We start from the raw sequence: 20,068 nt of genomic DNA, 5'->3' as shown, positions 1-20,068 counted from the left end.
ATCTACCATACACCCCAATTCACTGGCTTTACAGATATCCAAGCGTTCTCCACAGTCTTGTTCTGTATTATGTGTACAACCCTTGACGACCAGGATTAGAATTGGCCTTTTTCAACCGATGCTTGTCTCAAGAGGCAACTTTGCTTGTCACAGCAGGCGACTAATCAGATTGGGTGGTCAGACTCGCTGGCTTGATTCATTTCTCAATTGCCAATTGCTACGGTACCTTATTTTTGACGGAGTTGTTTAAAGCAAACCATTTGCGGATTAGAATATGGTCGAGGTCGGAAATTGGTTTAGTAGACTCTGGGAAACTGTGTCACACGCAAATTTGGTAGCGGTAATGTCCTGCAAACGGTGACTATCTTTTGACGGAGTTGGTACAAGCAAACTATATGCGGATTCGAACATGGTCGAAGTCAAACATGGGTTAAGAACACACTGGGACACGTGTGGTGATGTCTCACAAGCGGTTCATTACATTTGATGGCGTTGGTACAACCAAACCATTTGGGGATTCGAACATCGTCGAAGTCAAACATGGGTTAAGAACACACTGGGACACATGTGGTGATGTCTCACAAGCGGTTCATTACATTTGATGGCGTTGGTACAACCAAACCATTTGGGGATTCGAACATGGTCGAAGTCAAACATGGGTTAAGAACACACTGGGACACATGTGGTGATGTCTCACAAGCGGTTCATTACATTTGATGGCGTTGGTACAACCAAACCATTTGGGGATTCGAACATCGTCGAAGTCAAACATGGGTTAAGAACACACTGGGACACATGTGGTGATGTCTCACAAGCGGTTCATTACATTTGACGACGTTGGTACAACCAAACCATTTGGGGATTCGAACATGGTCGAAGTCAAACATGGGTTAAGAACACACTGGGACACATGTGGTGATGTCTCACAAGCGGTTCATTACATTTGATGGCGTTGGTACAAACAAACCATTTGAGGATTCGAACATTGTCGAAGTTGGAAATTGGTCAAAACATCCTTGGACACCCAGGTCAATTTAGTAGTGGGGATGTCTCACAAGAGGTTCTTAACATTTGACGGCGTTGGTACAGGCAAACCCTTTGAGGATTCGAATATATGAACGAGGTGGGAAACAGGTTTAGCACTTTATTTCAGCAATGCGACAGGAACCTGGGGCCCCGACGAACGCAGAACGCTAATCCGTTTGACTGGAGCCCAACTGACAAAAAGTTACGGCCTGTTAAAGAGTAACCAAGCCGAAAGGCTGAAGAGTCCCAGTGTTAGCGATTGATTTAATATTATTATTATTCCGCTGATTTTTGTACCAGAGCTAGAAAAAAAACCACTGGCTCAATTTTGTTCACATTTTGTGTGTGTATGTGGACCGTCGGGTACTAGTGCCCGCCAAAAACCGTAGATCTAAAAGCCAAGGGCAGATAACTAAAAGAACAGAATATTTTGAAGATGTATTTCGCCCTATTGCTCCGCAACCGCTTATCCGATTACTTTGAAACCTTGCATGTATCTGCTGCTTGAGCTGCTTGACATGTTTTGTTCTTTGACTTTGGTCATTGGTCACATGGTTTGGCAGCCATATTGGATTCAAGGTTTTCATAGTGTTTTGGGGGTACCTGTCTTCAAATGCAAACAACTTTGAATCCACTGCATGAAATGCTTTCAAACTTTCTGATAATTGTCTCCATACACAACACATCAAACTTTAATAGCCGATTTTGGAATTCTTTTTTAGTTGCGGCCATATTGGATTTTGATTTTGATCATTTTTTTCAACGAAATTTTGCTTTAAAGATCATATCTTGTAAGGTTCTCCACAGAAACTATTGCAAGTTTACATGAAGTTAGTGTGCCATATGCATCTCATTTATTGTTATTGGTTGTATGCTAAAAGTAACACCGCTTGGTGGTAATATTTGATTTATATTTGGGACACCCCTGGAACACGCCAATTTCGTAGCTGCGATTTCCGGTGACTTTTGACTTTTGACAGAGTTGGCACAAGCAAACCTTTTATGGATTCGAACATGTTCGAGGTCGGAAATGGTTTTAGAACAGACCTGGACCCCCTGGCACACGCCAATTTCCTAGCGACGATACCCTGCAAGTGGTGCCTTCATTTGACGGATTTGGTTCAAGGAAACCCTTTGAGGATTCGAACATGGACGTTTGGGCACAGTGTTACTTGGAGCCCGCCATTGCTGCTTGCAGCTTTAATTATTATTATTATTATTATTTATTATTCCGCCGATTTTTGTACCTGCCCTAGCAAAATAACCACTGGCTCGATTCTGTTCAAATTTTGTGTGTGTTTGTAGACCGTTGGGTACTAGTGCCCGCCAGAAAGCCAAGGCTGTAGGCCCAAAGGCCAAGGGCAGATAACTGAAAAACAAGTATTTTTTGACGATATATTTTACCCTGCTGATCCACAACCGTTTGTCCGTTTACTTTGAAACCTTGCATGTATCTGATGCTTGAGCTGCTTGACATTTTTTGTTCTTTGACTTTGGTCATTGGTCACGTGGTTTGGCAGCCATATTGGATTCAAGGTTTTGACAGGGTTTTTTGGGCACCTGTCTTCAAATACTATCTCCTCTGAATCCCCTGCATGAAATGATTTCAAACTTTATGAGAATTGTCTCCATACAGAACACAACACAGCCGTTTTTTTATATCTTTTTTAGTTGCGGCTATATTGGATTTTGATTTTGATAAAAAAATTCACCCAAGTACAAATACTGAAGGAAGCGCCTCATAAATCTACTATAAACCCCCATTCACTGGCTTTGCAGAAACCCTAGCGTTCTCCACAGCCTTGTTCAATATTATGTGTACTACCCTTGACGACCAGAGTTAGAATTGGCCTTTTTCAACCGATGCTTGTCTTAAGAGGCAACTATGCTTGTCACAGGAGGCGACTGATCGGATCTGGATTCTTCATTTTCTCAATTGCCAATTGCTACGGTACCTTATTTTTGACAGCGTTGTTAAAAGCAAACCATTTGCAAACCATTTGCGGATTAGAATATGGAGGTCGGCATTTAGTCCACTCTGGGAATCTGTGGCACACGCCAATTTGGTAGCGGCAATGTCCTGCAAACGTGGACTATCTTTTGATGGAGTTGGTACAAGCAAACCATGTGCGGATTCGAACATGGTCGAAGTCAAACATTGGTTAAGAACACACTGGGACACATGTCATGATGTCTCACACGCGGTTTATTACATTTAACGACATTGGTACAACCAAACCATTTTGGGATTCGAACATGGTCGAAGTCAAACGTGGGTTAAGAACACACTGGGACACATGTGGTGATGTCTCACCAGCGGTTCATTACATTTGATGGCGTTGGTACAAGCAAGCCATATGCGGATTCGAACATGGTCGAAGTCAAGCATGGGTTAAAAACACACTAGGACACGTGTGGTGATGTCTCGCAAGCGGTTCCTTACATATAACGGCGTTGGTACAAGCAAACCATTTGAGGATTCGAACATGGTCGAAGTTGGAAATTGGTGAAAACATCCTGGGACACCCAGGCACATGTCAATTTAGTGGTGGTGATGTCTCACAAGAGGTTCCTTACATTTGACGGCGTTGGTACAGGTAAACCCTTTGAGGATTCGAATATGAACGAGGTCGAAAACAGGTTTAGCACTTTATCTCAGCAATGCGACAGGAACCTGGGGCCCGGACGAACGCAGAACGCTAATCCGTTTGACTGGAGCCCAACTGACAAAGAAGTTACAGCCTGTTAAAGAGTCACCAAGCCGAAAGGCTGAAGAGCCCGAGTGTTAGCGTTTGATTTAATATTATTATTATTCCACCGATTTTTGTACCAGAGCTAGCAAAATAACCACTAGCTCGATTTTGTTCAAATTGTGTATGTGTATGAAGACCGTTGGGTACTAGTGCCCGCCAAAAACCCATGGCCGTAGGCCCAAAGGCCAAGGGCAGATAACTAAAAATCAAGACGTTTTTAAAGATGTATTTCGCCCTATTGCTCCGCAACCGCTTATCCGATTACTTTGAAAACTTGCATGTATCTGCTGCTTGAGCTGCTTGACATATTTTGTTCTTTGACTTTGGTCATTGGTCACATGGTTTGGCAGCCATATTGGATTCAAGGTTTTCAAAGTGTCTTTTGGGTACCTGTGTTCAAACGCAAACAACTCCGAGTCCACTGCATGAAATGCTTCCAAATTTTCTGAGAATTGTCTCCACACACAACACAGCAAACTCTCTTAGCCGTTTTTGGATATCTGTTTTAGTTGCGGTTGTATTGGATTTTGATTTTGATAAAAAAAATTACCGAAATTTTACTTTAACGATCATATCTTGTTAGCTTGTTGACAGAAACTATTGCAAGTTTACATGAAGTTAGTGTATCATATGCATCTTATTTTCTGTTCTTGGGTGCATGGAAAAAGTAACAACACTTGGTGGTAATATTTGATTAGAATTTGGGACACCCCTGGAACACGCCAATGTCCTGCAAACGGTGACTATCTTTTGACAGAGTTGGTACAAACAAACCCTTTGAGGATTTTTATGTCGGAAATGGGTTTAAAACAGACTTAGCACACGCCAATTTCGTAGCGGCAATACCCAGCAAGTTGTGCCTACTTGTGACGGATTTGGTACAAGGAAACCCTTTAAGGATTCGAACATGGACGTTTGTGCACAGTGTAACTTGGAGCCCGCCATTGCTGCTTGCAGCTTTAATTGAACTTGTTGTTGTGTAATCGGGGAAAACGTTTTCTCTTCTCCGGTCTTATAAAACAACCATACCACCGCTATAGCAACAACTCCTCGTGCATAGGGAGCCCAAGTTTTAATCAGACGACTATGTTCAATATTTGAATAATTATGGGCTTTTCCGACTTCCTCGCTAACGCACCCTTTTTACCAGCAGCGACTTTTCTAGGATTCTTAGTCACTCTGGCTTGTGATTGTGCAATCAGGGTTATTTCCTCGTTCACTTGTTGTTGCGTCTCCACAATCTGTGGTGTCACTTGAGTCTCCATTATTATTAAGTGGGCACGTATGTTTAAATTGACAATACCTAGCCGTTATTAAAGCGGTGGTCACCGGCGCTAAAAACATTCCGTATCTATGATTAAACTCACAGCTCACTGCACTTATAGTGTATTCGATGAATGGGTCCTTCTCGAGAGATTCACATCGGGCGATGTTCTGCCAGGATAGGGAAAAACGTACTAGCTACGGTTGTGTATAGTTGTAACATAGCCGACCCTATTGTTTTAGTCATGGTAGCTCCCAGTCTAGACTTGTAAAGCGCGTACAGTTTTTTAATTTCTTTGTCGGTCATGTTATCAATTTTTGCGATGGTATAGTTTTTCCAAAAATATTGGGCACATTTTCCACCGGCTGCCAAAGTTGAGAGACTTTCTCTATGTTTATCTAAAGATTTATCTGTAACTACTTCAGCATGTTAATCAGGTTCTTTGAGCATTTGTTCAATAAGTTCATAGCATTCCATAATGTAATACCTAAGTTTAACATAATAAAATATGACATATCCAATACAGCCCGTAATAATAAACTGTTGCTAAAGAATGAGGATTTCAAACCACATTAACTCTTTCAACACCAGTCAACCAGAAGTGTTTACTGCTGGGACACCGAGTTCCCAGAGACTCTTGTGTGATAGATGAAGCCAACATTTATCAAAGAAAATACCTGCTTGTAAAATATATTTGCTACTACATGTTATACACCATTTGAAAGGTCTGATCCTATGGTTTATAAATATGAAAGTTATGTTTTTCACATTATTTAAAATAATGCATTTACAACTTAATTAAATTCGTTGTAAATAAAAAATGTACGCTAACACGTTGTTAACATACAGATTAAGGACCAAGGAAGCGAAAACTTGACGATTTTCGGCAAATATATGATTTCATAATATCCACGTACCTATTTCTGTTTTATTTTCATTGTTTACGTAATTGGAAAATCATTTTAAAAAGAATTATAAACAGTTTCTGTCATCACCCATTTCCCGATAACAGCGACTGTCCACTCAGTAAAATGAAGAAATACCCCCGTTTTCGAGGTTTCGTATGAATAACACGTTCGTCGAAAAATGGCATGAGACACATCGCTGGAAAGCTTATTCCTTCATCTACACGCACGTAACATCGACTGGTTTTTTTTCGTAGTTATAACAAGCGATTTCATTGGATTAAAATTGGTTTCTAATGACGCTTTCTTGTTGAAATCTGCTACAAGTTTCGTGATTGGTCAATTTTGAGCACGTGACCTAAGGCAACCAATCAAATTACAGCTGTGATACCAAGCTCGTGTTCGATAAATTACAAAAGTTTGCGAAAGAATTTTGTTAAATCGTGTTATTCTGAACGTTTTGAGCAGGAAATTACGATATATATTAAAAATATGGAACTTCGTGAATGTATCGTGCTAGGTTACGAGCTGTGACAAAGATTTTTCATGCATATATTTTTGCATTAAACATCGTGTCCGAGCCGAGAATTCAAGGCGACGAAAGCCGAGATGTCATTTGACTTACATTACACGCGATCGCACGAAAAGATGGAAATAATAACTTTGATGTAAGTTTGATTACTTTAAGATATATTTTTGTTGATTTTATTTATTACTTTGTATAATATATTTAAAGATTTGTTTAAAACGTCTTTATTTTCCTCTTTGACGTGTTCGATGTGGACCCGTTGTCGAAATGTGTGTCCGAGAATTTTATTTTCAATAACATCGCGAGAAATAGTGAATAATTTTTTAATTTAACGACAAAAAATGTTAAATTGATATGGAATATGTATTTTAGACATTGTGAAATGTGATAGATTTAATAAATGAATGACATTACAGGTAGGTCCATAAAAATATATACTATTTTGACGTGACTACGGCTTGGCCGGATAACCGGCCTGCGGTGTCTGGGGACTCGATGCTTCTTGGCCGGATAACCGGCCTACGGTGTTGAAAGAGTTAATACATAATAACCCCTAATGTTCAATTTATCGTATTTTTGCTACTTTTGCTATATTTTTGCTATTTTTGCTATATTTTTGCTATAGTTTTGCTTAGTGGTTGCTATTTTTGCGATAATTTTGCTTAGCAGTTGCTATAATTTTACTTAGCAGTTGCTATTTTTGCTATATTTTTGCTTAGCAGTTGCTATTTTTGCTATTTTTGCTATTTTTGCTATATTTCTGCTATTTTTGCTAAGCAATTGCATAAGCAGCTGGTTGATAGATTTTTAAAATGAGTTTACAATGCTACGTTTCCGCTAACAGTTTTCTGACATTATCCCGCTTGAGCTTGGTATAAATAACATCATTTTCACGAAGACATTCCTCAAATGAATCTTGGTCTTTGCAATTAAACAGGGCTACCCATTTAGTCTGCTCTCTCAGATCTTTCAGAACAGAGTTGTATTTTTGAGTAAATACCTAAACGCTATGATGAGTATGCCGACCGGAGAATGCTAAATATGAAAGCATAGCTTTCTTTTTGGTAAGTTCTTTACTCGCACTGCAGTCGTCTATTACAAAAAGGGTTGATTCTCCTTTGTTTTTTTCATGACATGCTCATAAACAGTCTTGTAAACGATCGCCCGGATCACCTCTGTGTACCCCGGGGTCATTCATTACCCAATCTCTCGATAGGTATGTTTTATTAACGCTTATAGTCGGACACGGAATAATAATATGGTTGAAAACATCCCGATAATGACTTTGTAAAATATCTAGAATAAAAGCTATCTTTCCACAACCCCTTTGCCCGCAGATGTGGTTCTTTAGGTAAAAGATTATTAATAGATAGCTTACACGAATCGCCCATTCTGTATATTAAGTTGCGCGTCCATAATCACGTACAAATATATGTTTAATGGGCGATCTTTTTGTTCCAAAGGGCAGTAACTCTCCTTTTGAAATGATATAAGCGACGGTCCAAACTGTCGCTTCCGGTCTGGTTCCCGGATCTATGCGCGCTGCGCCAACTACTGACATGTAGAGACGGAGCCAAGCTAAAGAGTTATCCTGTTGCACCTTCGTTCAAAAACGGTCGTTTACAACTGAATATTTTTAACTAGCACATATTTTGTAGTGATTATTAGTTTATATTATCAACATTTGTTGAGTCTTCAACTACAAGACGAATTGTCACTATGGAAGATAGCGGGGAAAAACGTCATGAAAAACGGTATATTGCCACGGTATTTTCTACGTCAGAAAACAGCCAGGCATTCTGTCAGTCTGGGCTAACATATTGCATCGATGAAATAATACAAACTCATTTTATTTATCAGCCTTTGTGTTATTTCCCACAACAATTCAAGCATTCAAATCTCAACAAATACTACCATGGACTTCAATTTAATAAAATCAGTGATATGCCTACATTTGCAACACACAGACATCTTTGACAGGGTTTACCAATGATCTATATATAGTAAGTATACATCCGTGCCTTTACAAATATTTTAAGAAGAAATAACGTTCAAAATAATAAAACAACTGATTTTAAATGTTACTTTTTATATCAAAAATAGAAGTTGCATCTGAATATTTAAATTTATATTATTTTTTAGAAATAGGCCAAATGAAAATCTACCATGCATCTATTAAGCACTCAGTTACTCAGTTGCAATATACATACTAGTTATCATACTTCGAAAAAAGAGATTTACCCATATTATTCTGCCCCTTATAACATGTGTCCCACCATTAAGTGCTCTGAGTCATCACAGGTGTTAAATCATTGATCAATAATTTCTTACAGAATTCTGATACTCATGCTCTTCAAATAGTAGTAAATTACAGAGATTTGTCCCAACAAACAACAAATCATACTGACTACCCCACAAAATGTGTATGATGCATAAAAAAATGGAAATCATAGTTTTATCTTCTTGTTTTAGTAACATTATATTTATTTTAATGTTGACAAATTATTTCCCATACATACCAACACACTATCCTGATGTATCTAAGTATCCTGATTTTCATTCAACAATATTTCAAGACACCTGTAATAAAAAGTATATTTTGTAGATATTATTATCATTTAGCAAATATGAATTTAGAAAGTTTATCATCAAATCTTCTGATGGTTAAATAAATGCAAATTGAACCCCACAATCATTCCATGTAGATAAATGGATTTATTTATGTTATTTGTTTTTGCATACAACAGATAATACTTACATATGTTACAGTCAGTGTCTATAAACAGGTCCAATATGTATATTGACTGAAAATTTTAGTTAATGTGCATATTGACTCATTCACTCGGGCAAGGTATATTTTTTCTTAAATTTTCATTAATTTATTATTGCCTAAAAAATAGGACCGGATTTTAGACAGACTGGCTGAAATGAATTAGACTGCATAATTTAATCTCCTCTATTTAATTTGGATCTATTTTGATCTATCAAGATCAAAGTAACTTATGCAAGAAATTAAAAATGTTTTCACAATGAATTGAATCCTTGAGTTCTTTTTTTATGTTACTTATCTTTATTAGCATAATATTCAGTTCAGAAACAGATGACTGCTGAAAAGTCATGCATGTGTAATCAAAGACTAGTACACATGCACAAGTATGCCGAGATATTAAATAAAATAATAAGAGTCATTGTGCAATGCAGATATCTGTTGGTGTGTATAGAAAAAAAATAACATTGATAATTTGTTTATGTTGGAATTTGAAACATCAGTTTAGAACAAGGAAACATAAGAAGCAAGGCCTAATGAAGTTAAGAATCAGCTTTATCTGTGTTACAATCATATGATTATTGTCAATGCAAACTGGATGTAGACACTGCAGTTTTAATACCATCAACATTATAGAGATTGACAATTAGTATGAATATATGTTAGTATTGGTATGTTTTATTTTTTTTAAAATGTAGTTGGTACAAATACTCTTGAATATGTATTTAACTAATATATAGGGTCCTCTGTGTCTGAAAATTATTTTTTTCTACTTTGTAAAATTCAAAAAAGGCCAAAATAATATATATCTTTCATTGATCATACTGGAATATAATCATGGTAGTATTGGCAACAAACAGCTACCATTCATAACCATATAATCCTTTTATACAACATGCACTAATTAACCTTTAATATCAAAACAGATTTCAGTGATTTCCATTACTTTTGTTTTGAACATTGTATCATGATATCTAGTTGATGACAGTGCCTCTTACAATTTCTTGAGAACATTTCTCATTGCTCTCTGTTATATATCTGACAAATACTTACATTTCACATCATTGACATGTGTTGCTGTCAATATTCACAACATTGAGGCTACGGGCAACTTTACGTTGCATAAGACCACATTTCGCGTACCGTATCGTCTCACCGTTGTACATACTGAAATGCATGCATATGATGTAGCCTGCTCGGCGATGCTACAACATAGATATAGGAACGTATACAAAATCTACTTATTTTTCATATTCATACATCAAGGACAACACTTTCAGTACCAATTGCAAAACGTCAACAAAGCGACCTGGGATGAACGATCAGCTGATCTCACCGCATCGCTTCGAAAGCCTGTCTAGTGGATAACTATACAATATGATCAGTCGTGGTCATCCCTGATGTATCATTAAATCTAAGAACATTTATTTCCGGACATGGCAATAGATAAGTCATTGTTTAGGCGAAAAGATTTGCTGTCCAACACAAGCGTGACTGTTGCCAACAGAGGTGAAGGTTATACTAGTTAACTGTCTATAGGCGTCATAGTAACATGTAGTGCTCGTTTTGCGCATACCACATGCGCCGTCAGTTTAAGGTTGGACCGTCCGGGTCAGCGCACCTAGCGGGTTAGTGAAGGGAAGATAAATTGAAAAAGATCGCCCATTAACTAGCCGCTTCCTGGAGCTTCGTTATCTGTATAGTAACACCCTCGCTAGCATTTTCTATTCTCCGCCCAGGGGCGGTCGGGTAGCCTAGTGGTTAAAGCGTTCGCTCGTCACGCCGAAGACCCGGGTTCGATTCCCGACATGGGTACAATATGCGAAGCCCATTTCTGGTGTCCCCCGCCGTGATATTGCTGGAATATTGCTAAAAGCGGCGTAAAACCATACTCACTCACTCACTCACTATTCTCCGCTCACAGCCGTGTAGTTGGTCATCGTCTGTTGTTTGCATGTCGAGCCACAGCGCATACTTCGTGGTAAGGAATTCAGCCATCGATACACCCCCAAGAGACAGATCTTTCACGACCGCATTAACTTCAGGGCTTCGTTTTTATAGAAGGGAGTTTTTTAATCTCATCCCACTGTTGATATGCTCGCATGCCTTGACTATATAGTTGATTAGGCACGCCCTTGATAGTCAATTCTACTTTTGTAATCTTGGGATTGTAGAACGCCTCGGTATCTCTTGCAAATGCTTCAGAGGGGTCCTCGAACAACATTAAAATACCCTTCAACGATCTCGCTGGGACGTTTAGATTTCTTTTGTTCCTGCTGATCTTTCGGTGTTGAAGCACGTGATCGTACAAAATGGCTTAACTTCCGGTATACTGGTTATGAATTTGTCTGGCTAGTTCAGGATATGTTATCATATCATACTCCAATGAGATATTTTCAATAGAATAGCTACTAGGATCTTCAGCGGCTTTGATTACTCTGCTGTAGTCATTAAAAGTGAGTTTGTATTCTAACCTATCGCCTAGGGATGCTTGATAGAAGGGCATGTGACTATCTAGTAATTCAAAGTCTAGCGGAAAATAGAATCGGTTACCTAATGCATCAGCAACAACCTTATCTCCTACGACGGTATTATCACCACTCTCAGCACCCACACGCAGTCTCAATGTGTTCTGATTTTTTCCGTCCTTTGGCTGTTCTCCAAAGATCCATGTAACAGAAATATACATCGCTGTCGTCAATACTCAAAACTTCATTACCGCTAATTTTAATCGCGATTTTCTAAACAATCACACGACCTATGTTCTTAACGAGCTCTCTGCTAGCGTCGGCAGAATTCAAACTAATAGTAAATGATAGTCGTGCAGTTCCTGGAACTAATACATCATGTGCGCCGAGATTAGGAAAGCGAACCAGAAGTGTTTGATTCTGATCAATGGTACTTGGGTTATTAGTTATAGTTACAGACTGACGAATTGCTTTTACCCCTAATGGATCCCAAAGTCTACGTTGTTGGTTTAACTTGCGTCCATATTGCGAAGACATTCTTATATTGAAATTATGTAACCTTATGTTTAATATAAAAATGGATGATTTTAATCTAGATGACTTTGATAATCCGAGGACAATCGAAAAGGGTACTGATGAAACCAGCTTTATCAATCTTAACGATGAAAACCCAATAGGTCGTGACTATTCAAAGTTTATGATAGATAGTAAAGGAATATTGCGACTGCGTGGCTCTCCGGATATTGATCTTATGAATTCTCGTACTCGTAAGCCCCTAGCTTTGTCTACGATAGCCAGTAAACACGGCATCAACACTGTTCGTGATGAATTATGTTTTGTAGACTACTCACAAGAAAAACTTTCTGCGAAGACTACTAAGGTTCTTCGGACTGTGTGTGCTGAACTCGGAACCATAGATAATTTGGAAGAAAACTCGAAGCTGGCCTCGGATGGACTTAGAGAAATATTGGATACCTACTATGATAATTCCACATTACAGGTACCATCCCCGGAGTTCAGTATTAGGGAATTACGAGATCTTGACAAGCTATCCGAACTTGACAAGCATATAGCTTATGAGAAAACAAAACTTGAACAGGCGGGGGATGAATTCAGTAGACGCCGCGTTGCTGAAAGATTGCGTATCTTAGAAGACGAAAGATCGGCCAGCCTCGAAGCTGCTTCGAGTAATAGAAAGGCACTTAGTTCACAAATCAGTCGAATTCGAGAAATTATCGATCAAGTCCTCAACCATGATACTACATTGGCCGATAAAATTAAAACATTGTTCAGAGAACAGGGGATAACCATTGCCAGTATTTTAACCGCATTGGGATTTATTATATCAACTTTAACTCTCCCGTTAACTGGTGGTACAGGCGGTACAGGAGGTGGCACACCGTCTAGTGATAGGGCTGGTGTAAAAGAGTGGATAAAAAAGCATTTAAAGGCATTAGGAGAAGCACTGGGAAAGCTCTCTGGGAAAGCCGCATCTGCACTTCCCGGTATAATAGGGAGTATTGTTTCCTGGCTCTTGAATTTATTAGCTAAAACCACCACTTGGCTTAGTCAAAACTTGTGGGCATTGATCGTAGCAATTGCCGGTCTGTTGTACGTATCCGCTAAGAACTATTTAACAAAATCACGAGTAAACCAGCCGCGACTCCACCTACTATAAGCGCTGTTTTTTCATTGATATGTTGTTGATTTTTAGCTGCAATATGTGGTGGCACTTGTGGTTGTGCGTTAGTGTTAGTTAGTGTTAATATCTGAATTTATACCTGTTTTTTGTTGATCGGTAGCAATAACAATTTTATTATTATAACCTATCACTTGACCGATCTTCAGTTCCATATTACTAGGAGACATGTATAGTCCCGGGGCATAAAAGGTAGTCTACTTTGGATTCAGCGTACTGTAATACATCTTGATAACGTTTTATAGAAGATGGTTTGTCAACTGGTGAATTAATAGCATCCTCCACGTTTGCTACAAACTGTTTTTTGCGCATCGAGCACCGTCCCAGAACCAATTATTCCCGTTCGTGTTTGCGATTGTGCACCGAGAATTGCCCATACATAAGTTCTTATTGATTCATTAACTCTTACAACTCCTGGGTTAGTAAAAGTATTTTCTGTTTTATCATTAAGAAATTCATTCCAAGCGTTTGCGGTATCGTTCAGTTGCACAAATTTTGTGACAATATAAGCTAAACCACCCTTAAAACTCATAAGATCTCCTCTCCAATCGTTACTTGAAAATTCCCAGCCATGATTAAGATTATGCAATCTTACAAAAAGATTGTTTTTCTGTAACAACTTAAATGGATCGAATGGTTGATGAATCATCGCTTTCTTCTTTAACAGTTCTTTAACAGTTCTTTTTCTGCTGTAGGGAACACCTAGACCATGATTAAGTCCTTAACTACGCCAATCTTTACTCGAAGAAATATTAAATTCCTGACAAATACGCTCATACGCGAACCTATTGTACGGATTATTTGATGCATTCCATCATATGATAAAACAGACTTATTTAGTTCAAATCCTAGGGCATAAAGAGATACACAACATCCTGTTGTGGCACACCATATGGTAAAGTTTAACTGGTTCTGCCAAAATTGCATTGGATTGTGAAACCAATCATGCACCATTTTATCGCTAGTTGCCGTGAACCTGTATTTTTCAAAGATATCAGGAAATTCAACAACAAAAATAGCACCAATGGCACTTACTAAAATCGACTGATTAGTAATGTACGTTGATTTCATATTTAAGTAATGATATAGTATCTTTGTATATTTAATATGTTTGTAACACTCCCAGGAATAACAAATGGTCAGTCTATTGAACTGCTTCATACTATCAATAACTCGGATGGTCAACTTGAAGTCGCCCTATGTGATGTAAAGTATTACCCGCGGTGGACCAATATCAATGCTGCGAGAAATAATAATTGGTTTTTAATAGGTAACTTTGGTATTGATCACACTCGCATTCTTATACCTAATGGGCGTATGTTCACTCAATGATGAAATTTTTAAGCCTAATGGAATTAGTCTCACCCAAAATGAGTCGAATCGGACGCTGAAATTAAGCGCTTGAGAAGAGAATATACTTCTTGTCGAGATCTTAGCAGAAACACTTGGATTTGATGGCAGAACGGAACAAAAATACCACCCAACCATATAGTGCATGGAGTTCCCTATAAAGAGTTGTGCATCCATCTTTATCAGATCAGTATGGATAATTTGTGCAATGAAAACACGACAAAGGGTAAAGGAAACAATATAATTTAGGGTGAGATACTACGAGATGAACTGCATATAATGACATGGATGGTATTATCATTGCACAAACAAAAATATTAAATTCACATTTTGTGCAATGAAAACACGACAAAGGGTAAAGGAAACAATATAATTTAATACACATTGGGATATATATGCTATATACAAGGGGGCTGCTCAGTCGCACACGGAATGTCCTGCGGACGGGGGTTAGTTCTAGGGCCGTGCTGGCCTGCTAGGATAGGGCTACCCTGTGGGTAGAGAGGTGTTGAGGAAAAGGAGCAGATTATTATTTATTAGATTGAATGATAGGGGTACCCTGCGGGTATGGAGTGTGAACTGGTGGCTGCACTGGACCAGGTAGGTAAGGAATTTTTGGGGGCCCCAAGCCATGTAATGCTGCTGCCTGAGACATGCAATGGCTTGAGACGCCGAACTGTACCCTGCGGGTAGAGAGATAAGACTACCCTGCAGGTAGTGGGATAGGGCTACCCTGCGGGTATGGATGTGAACTGGTGGCTGCGCCGGACCAGGTAGGTAAGTGTCCTGCAGACGGGGGTTAGTTGTAGGGCTACCCTGCGGGTAGAGGGATAGGGGTACCATGCGGGTACGGATGTGAACTGGTGGCTGCGGCGGACCAGGTAGGTTAGTGTCCTGCGGACAGGGGTTAGTTCTAGAAATAATGTTTAAACCAAGCAGCCCAAAGGTGGTGAAGGGGTGGATGTAGGGTACCAAATTGACTTGACAGAACGATAGTTAAACGGCAAGATGGAGTCTGAAAGTATTTACATAAATACACATGTGACGTCATTCCTTCACACTGCACATGCCCGGTAGTGAAAGATATCATGGGAGTATATAAGAAATTAATCTACATGGATGTTGGTTTACGATAACACGGCTATGGGAGAATAATACTAAAACAAGGTCAATTGGCCTGACAAGAGTGATAAAAAACATTATAACAATTTAAGAGATACACTGAGAGCGAGACCACCAGAAGTGGTAGTGTAAACAAACTGCCGTACGAGCACATGGCAAAGGATACAATTAATTCTACCATGAATTTGGAATTTACTCGATTCTGATTGGTCAATCAGAGGCTATTTAATCACAATAAACCCCCTCTGATTGAAACAGCTGGTTTGACGGCCGCATCACCGCGGAAGCTAATATTCATAGAATAGTACTATTTTCAGTCAGTGTCGGTAGGCATATTTAAATAATTATATCTGCAATTACAGGTTACAAAATGCACAGACGCGGTTACTACAATATTCAAAGGATGTGTGGCAATACATTTCGTGCAGAAAACACGATAGAAATCTACACAGGGAATGTATTTACGTTTTGGAGACACAGAGAGCTTGGAATTTTGGCGCTTTTCTATATACGACTGTGACGTCATTTCTTTCACGTCACAATGAGCGATATGACGTCATAATGGTGACGTGCGAAAGCCTTTCAAAGCTTGCTTTGTTTTCTTTAGGGATGCCCACCTCATGTCAGCTTACCAAGCTGCCGTGCTTATATGCTTTCAATGCCTGTCATATGTTAGAGTGAAGTATTACGGTGTAAACAAACTGCTTGAGTATATATGGCACCATATTTTGTGCGGTGATTCCGTAATTCAGATCGATAACCCACTCAAAACACTGAACTCAACCCATGCCGCTTCACTCAGTATATTTGCTAACACCAAAGAGTTCGCATTTTATTTAGTCATGGTAGAATGGAGATAAACATACTGTGTTTTCAATGTAGAGCTAGGTTACCTGTAGATTTAACCGCGCTAAATTTAACATTTGAAACCTCACGCTGCGCGTTCGGTTACAAATTCAATTTAGCGGGGTTAAATCTACAGGTAACCTAGCTCTACATTGAAAACACAGTATGTTTATCTCCTAAATATACCAGTGGTGAGTGGTAAAGTAAAGGCGTTAGGGTTGAGATACTACGAGATGAACTGCATATAATGACATGGATGGTATTATCATTGCACAAACAAAAATATTAAATTCACATTTTGTGCAATGAAGACACGACAAATGGTAAAGGAAACAATATAATTTAGGGTGTGATACTACGAGATGAACTGCAATAAAGGACATGGATGGTATTGTCATTGCACAAACAAAAATATTAAATTCACATTTTGTGCAATGAAAACACGACAAAGGGTAAAGGAAACAATATAATTTAATACACATTGGGATATATATGCTATATACAAGGGGGCTGCTCGGTCGCACACAGAATGTCCTGCGGACGGGGGTTAGTTCTAGGGCCATGCTGGCCTGCTAGGATAGGGCTACCCTGTGGGTAGAGAGGTGTTGAGGAAAAGGAGCAGATTATTATTTATTAGATTGAATGATAGGGGTACCCTGCGGGTATGGAGTGTGAACTGGTGGCTGCGCCGGACCAGGTAGGTAAGGTATTTTTTGGGGCCCCAAGCCATGTAATGCTGCTGCCTGAGGCATGCAATGGCTTGAGACGCCCAAACGAGGTTGTGTACGACCGAGTAGGATACATGATCACGAAACCTGATAACTGCAAACTAATACGAATATGGCACGGAATCTGTATTGTAGATTAGGGTCCACATAACGACCACTGTGCGTTAAGCAGAGTCTCTTCTGAAGTTCTAATATATCTCTGGAAACAGTCTGAATTCCAGCGGCCCATAGTCTTAATTAGGTGGTCCTCCACCCGGGCGCTAGCTGCGGTGGTGGCAGCACCGATACGGAACGAGTGCCCACTATAATCGTTTGAGTTAAAACCAGCTCTAGTCAGCACTTTGCTGAGCCAGGACAGAAACAATGCCCGTTTGATGGGCTGGTGTTGAGCATCCACAAATAGTGCATCCTCACTCGCTGAAGAGTTCTTTTTTCTTTTCTTTTCTTTTATTGTTTTTAGAAAGACGCACCTGTTACATAAATGGGCTTCCGCCCAGGGTAGCAGAAAGCCCATGACATAAAGCACAACTTATCAGTACATCTTACTTTGTTGTTTTTTTTACAGAAAATAACATACTTCTCACTCACACATTCACTCTTGTTTATATATCATATTGCAGTTTAGGAAAGTATCCTCGTATCATGGAAGTTCGATCACTTACGAAAAGTCGCTGAATATTCATAGTAACATTCATATAATCTTTTTTTCAAATATCTTACCTGTGAACTTGTTTATTTATGACAAACATTTCCCAAATCCACGTATTTCCATTGAAATTTACACTCGCGGCATGGCCGCCCTCTTACTGTCAACGGAAGTGACCCAGAAAGCTACGTCACACAAGTTCGATCATTTGATTGGTTGGCTTGTCGCATAACCGGGATGACATGTATGGACGATCTCTTGTGTCAAAATTCGAATTAGAACAGTCCGCAGTTGTTTTATTACATCTTTGTCCATCAAACGTTCATTTTATGTTTTGATATTGAAAAAAAAACGATGAAAAGTCACAAATATCCAGATTATTTACAAGGTTGATGCAGGGAGTTATTCTTCAGGCTCATCGTGACAGGGGCACCAAAACTCAGAATGTCGACGCACAACACGAACTGGCGTGCAGAAACGTAAATGTGTCCAGTGCTGACATGTAGGGTGGGTACATTGTGCCCAGGTTGTTATGATCAGGGAGACATTAGCTCGAACCTCATCAGGTACAAATTTGCTACATTTGCAGCACAGTTCGTCATCACTTGTCACATCACTATCAAAACTATCGTCCTGATGCGCGTTGGACCGTGAAGTTCCAGTACTTGCATTCGTTGCAGTGACAGTATTTTTTTTTTTTAAAGATTTACTTGGTTTAGGTGCTTGCTTTCTTTTTTGGGGTGCCGATGTCACAGTCTGGTGGGAAATAATTTTATTCAGAATGACGTCTTCGGTGATGGCCTTGCCCCCGACAACAGCGCTCAGAACGTTTCTCTTTTTAGTAGGCACAGCTTTCTTGAAAAGTACAGTCATCTTGTCTTTAAAGAATCCATCATTGCCCTCAGTAGGTGAAGTGACAACCTTGTCTCCAACTGGCACACATGAATCAATAACACCAGTATCAGGATGCAGCAAAGGTTCAGTCGACTTAAAAACTGTTGATGGCGCAAAGTTGATATTGGCGGTGGAAGACTTGTCAAATGGATAGACTCCACATTTCCTGAAAGAGGATTGCAGATTTGTTGGTGTCAGCGACAGGTTATAAGCTCTACAGCCAAGTTCACAAACAGAATGTTTATCAACTGAACTTGTGGCATTTTCCCGCATATACGTATGACGGAGGTTGTTGTAAATTTTAGCAAAAGGTCCAAAGCAACCAACATCCATTGGCTGTAAAACATGGGACGTGTGTGCAGGCAGTACAAACAAAATAATGTGATGTTGACGTGCCCATTCGATGAGCGGAATAGATACGTGGGATCTATGACCATCATACACAATAAGAAGTGGACTATCTGCAGACGCGGCGACAGCATGCTTCAGGAAATGCTCTGTCAGATAGTGCGGAAAAATCTCCGTGTTTGACCAGCCAGAGTCGCTTACAGTGCCTGCTGCTCCAGGGGTACTTCCTGAAAGGAGTTCTCCCCGCATCCTCTTGCCCTTGAATACAAAATACGGTGGTATAGAACTACCAGACGCATTGCCGCAACCTATAACCGTTGTAGTACTTGATCTTGATGTTGTGACTGCAGCTTGAGTACTCTGACTCGATGTAACAACTGATGGTGGGGTATGATGCTCCATAAGTCCCTTTTCGTCAACATTATAAATGCGATGAGGGCATGTCTTCAGGTTGTACTTATCCATGATGTGCCCGAGCTCATTAAAATAATGAGTGATCGTCTCCTCTGAGGTAGCTTTTGCTCTCTGTATCTCAAGGGATCGTGGCTTCTTCACTGACAGATCAGGCCATCGCTTCATAAACCCATAGAACCACTGAAGTGATAGGGGTTGTTCATCCTTTGACTTCTTTCCAACATATATTGCTAGGTCTGTGGCAATAGTAGTAACTTCAGCCCTTGTATAGCCATACCCAAAATTTGCCATGGCTTCAATATGTGAAAC

At 39.5% G+C, this 20,068-nt stretch overlaps 1 protein-coding gene across 3 annotated transcripts in view; it reads left to right on the top strand.

The window, feature by feature from the left end:
* LOC124146385 (RNA polymerase II-associated protein 3-like) overlaps window positions 1-20,068 on the top strand; it is a 399,479-nt gene that overhangs the window by 304,138 nt on the left and 75,273 nt on the right. The gene's annotated exons all lie outside the window — the stretch shown is intronic.

The sequence above is a fragment of the Haliotis rufescens genome, unplaced genomic scaffold (assembly GCF_023055435.1).
Source record: "Haliotis rufescens isolate VD_foot unplaced genomic scaffold, xgHalRufe1.0.p SCAF_22, whole genome shotgun sequence".
Classification (NCBI taxonomy): domain Eukaryota; kingdom Metazoa; phylum Mollusca; class Gastropoda; order Lepetellida; family Haliotidae; genus Haliotis; species Haliotis rufescens.
The sequence above is the reverse complement of the archived record's forward strand: the minus strand, read 5'-3'. Positions and strand labels throughout refer to the sequence as shown.